General features: G+C 32.7%; 1 protein-coding gene across 2 annotated transcripts in view; it reads left to right on the top strand.

The window, feature by feature from the left end:
* LOC106460323 (iroquois-class homeodomain protein IRX-2-like) overlaps positions 1 to 4,159 on the top strand; it is a 38,256-nt gene that overhangs the window by 21,656 nt on the left and 12,441 nt on the right. The gene's annotated exons all lie outside the window — the stretch shown is intronic.

Below are 4,159 nucleotides of genomic sequence, written 5' to 3'. Positions count from 1 at the left end.
GTCTAGATATAGTGTTGCTAAAACAATTTTAGTGTTAACAATAGTATAAATTTTGTCTAGATATAGTGTTGCTAAAACAATTTTAGTGTTAACAATAGTATAAATTTTGTCTAGATATAGTGTTGCTAAAACAATTTTAGTGTTAACAATAGTATAAATTTTGTGATTCCATAAAACCTATCCTAAAGGAAAGCGTTGTAACTAATATTGAAGTTTTCTTTAAATATATATATATAATTATTATTTCCTGTTTATGATTGACTTTAAAGTTTGGTTTCACTCAAGTATTTGTGAAAATACTTTTTTGAGAAAAAGAAAGAAAAATTAGACTTATGATACAATCTTAAATAAAAAAAAACTACTAAAAATTGTAATTCTAGTGGACTCCCTAACAGTTTATAAGGTTCGAATATGGCGTATTGGTTAGCGCGCTTGACTGTGAATGAAGGTCCAATGTTCGCATTCTCTTGCCTCAAAATCGAGCCCCGCTCTTTGAGGCTGCAGATGCATTATAAGAGTGACGGTCAAATCCCACTATTCGACTAGCGTAACATAAGAGTTGGCGGTTGGTGCTGTTGATTATCTGCCTATTCTTTAGTTTATCAGTTCAAAATTAAGGACGACTAGTACGGATTATCTTTGTGCAGCTTTGTGTGAATATCGAAAACAAACCTTTTTTAAGATAGATACTTAAGTTTCATCCTAAGTAAAATTCAACATTATTTCACCCGTTTTACCGAAATTGGTTTGCAGTCCTTGGTAGATAAAATATAAATTTGAAAGTCAATCTTAAAAGTAGGGACGATCCAACTCACGCAAACGCCGAACAGCCAATAAGATCGGCCGCTGAACACGATTTGCAGTTGTTGTTTTTTTATCTTGGATAAATATTTGTATCAAAAAGGAGGAATAACCATTAAACGCAGACTTAAAAGCAAAACAAAAATAACTCTAATATTACGGAGCTTCTTCTGAGCATTTTGTAATAAATTCATAATTACGAACTAAGAGTCATTCCCTAACATGTAACTATTCGATTCATTCGATAGGTTTTATCTGCGCATAGCTATAATTGCCCCTTAAGTTGAATTAACAGGCTGTAGAGATTTGATCTTCACTCTTATAACGCACACTTATTACGATTATGCTGCCATTTTCCCCGGGCTATAGACACAGTGCATATAATTTTCTGTAGTTAGTCTTCCTTCCCTTATGTACACGTGATTTGTGATCCTTCTTGATTATGTCTCATGATTACATTGCATACTGTTGCCTGATGCACGTGGACGCTTTTTGTCACTGACCTTTTGTATTCGTGGATTCTCACCTCTTTAAGAGACGCCGCACTTTGCTTACCGCGGCTAGGGTACGACTTGTTGCAGGTCTGTTTCTGGATGGTCCTGGTATCCTATGTTGATCAATATTCCTTTGTTTTCTAATGCCATTAAGTACAATAGATATCTCCATTTTTTGGAAATTCTAAATCCTTGATCTGAACACATTTTCATCTAAGTGTGAATATTTTGCGTCAAATATGGATGTCACACACCCTTCCCAAAAGCAATCAATTTTCGGTGACATCACACTGCCCTGCGGAATGTCAAAATGTAGTTCTGATACAATATATTCCACCACGACATTATTTTGGCCTTGGTTGCCACGTGACCCAGTTACCTGCATATTCAAATTAGTTTAAATACTACTTGCTGGAAAAATTGTGTGTGTACATGTGTAACATGACAAAACAAGGCCTTGAAAATGTGTCATTGATAGTAACAATAGCCTATTTTAGAATAAGCAATGCAGGGGTCAATGACTATGGGAGCCTTATGCAGATACCTTGAATTCGTGGTTTGTTTCCTTCCACAAAGTCGCCGACAGATTCGAAATGTTTTAAGAATTATTTTTTTTCAATCCTTTGAATTTGCTAAATTCTTAACAATTATGAATGTACCTGAACGGCTGACATGTTACATCATTACTCGTAATGCATCGTCAGTATCTATCGATCAATTTTATTTAGATAAATTTTGTTACGGAATATAAAAAGTCTGATTTATATGTATGAAAAAGCTTTTTCGGTGTTATAACGTTCAACTTTTTTTTAAAAACTTGCACGAGACACACGCCTTCATTTAGATAGTATATATTTTGAACCAGATATACTTCACGGAAATGTTGCAATGATGTACGATTTGTTTGGTAATCCAATACTCTCATTCCCAGAGATCTTTGACGACGACATGACACCTATTGGTCTATGTCTCCTCTCGCCTCACTCTCTTATTACATTCGAAATAGCCAATGAAGAAGAAATAACTAGATACGCCTCCATTACTTTACACATACAGTTTCGAGTGGCCTTCGTAAGACTGAAAGTTATGTTTCCGAAAAATAAAAATAACGAGTAGATCAGTTTGAATCAATCCGTATCTAGTACAGTTATACTAGGATGATAAAGTCCAAAGTAGTGCGTATTAGACGCCACTTGTAGTATGTATTACGAGTTTCAATTTGATAAGGGTTATCTTGTTTTACTATAGTACTTGGGTATGAATGGTAGCTGCATCTCACAATGTAGGTTAGCAAGAAACATCTCGATGTAACAACACACCTGCACAGCACCTCAAATATCTATTTATTTTAGCAGCCAGTAAAATATTTCACACCCTAGAGTAATATAATTTCTAATGAAGAAGCAATTGATCGAAAGTCGGGTAACCAGTCAAAGTCCACTCAACTCTTCAAACCTCCGGTATCTCGAATAATATCAGTTTTCACAAGTTGAAAAATGACGTAAAAAATGAGATGAAGCATCACCGCTTGTTTGTTGGCTTGTCGTTGCAAACAAGAATTCAGCTTAGTAGTTTTAAAAGTTTGTCAGATCTGTCAAATGCTTTCTAGGAACACGCAACGATTACAATAGAGAATAATGATAGAATACTATATTCTGGAACAAAGTTAATGATGGACATGGTTATTAGAAATGTTTTTAGAGAAATAAAATATTTTTTTTTCTGTTTTCTCGTCTGTTATTTTGATTAACCGAAAACACACGTTAAAAAATAAAACCCAGTTTTTAAACCTAGTTTATCACTTGTCATCATTAGTATTTAGACAATAAACATCAAAATTACCCCTCCCCCCAAAAAAAAATCAAACAACAGTGACGTCGGTTTTGAATAAATAAACATTGAAGTTTTCTGCACTCAATTTTTGCTTGTGATATGTACAGTGAAAATATTTTAATTCTTGCATCTTGCTCCATGGTAATTAATATTTACCATGAGCTATTTGAAAGCTATTCTCACCGAAAGTATTGTCTAATTTTGTGAGCGTAATGATTTGAAATTGTAACCAGTTCAAATAGTTTGATTAATTAGTTCACTAACTTAAACAAATAATATAATTAGAATAAAAATAAATTCACTAGTCTGTGCTATTTTATAGAAACTTCTGCAACCACAACTATGCTAAAATATGTAGTGAACGATGTACATTTAACAGTTTTAGCCTTGTTTTGAGATGTGTACAGTAAGTCTTTTTTTCACCGCATTGAAATGTAACAAATGTAGTTATTTATCCTTGTTGTTTTTTTTGTTTTTTTTTCTTGTAGCATGAAAAGATTGTTCAATTATCGCATTTCGGTACCATTATTTTCATGATGTCCCACGCATAGTTGAAAAGTCGTAATTTTTTAAATTATTTTTTAAGTATAAAATAATAAGAATAATCAAGCTCGCGGCCTTTTCAGAAAATGTTAAACATCACTGTAAAATAACATTTCAAGTATATGAAAAAAAAATGTAATTTGGAAGATGTATTTTTTTTTTTTGTACGTGATACAAAGTATTTCACTACATTCTATGCATGGTAGGATTCCAGCATTCTATTCAGTTTCAAACATTGCCCAAACGTTTCCTTGCATCTTGAAGTTCGTTTAAAAAAGATGTTTTTATGATGTTATAAAAAATATATATATTCATCAGAACACAATAGTTAGTTATGAGGGTACACTGTAAATATTTACCGGTTCAATTGTCTTTTTAATTAACTTTAAGTTATTACTTTCTAACTTCACTGACTTATTTGTTGTCTTAGCAACTTAATTGCTTAAAAAACCTTGGCTCTTCTTCTTCTTCTTTTTTTTTTTTTTTTG

This window comes from Limulus polyphemus, unplaced genomic scaffold, assembly GCF_000517525.1.
Source record: "Limulus polyphemus unplaced genomic scaffold, Limulus_polyphemus-2.1.2 Scaffold33, whole genome shotgun sequence".
Classification (NCBI taxonomy): Eukaryota; Metazoa; Arthropoda; class Merostomata; order Xiphosura; family Limulidae; genus Limulus; species Limulus polyphemus.
This window is presented reverse-complemented; position numbering and strand designations above follow the sequence as displayed.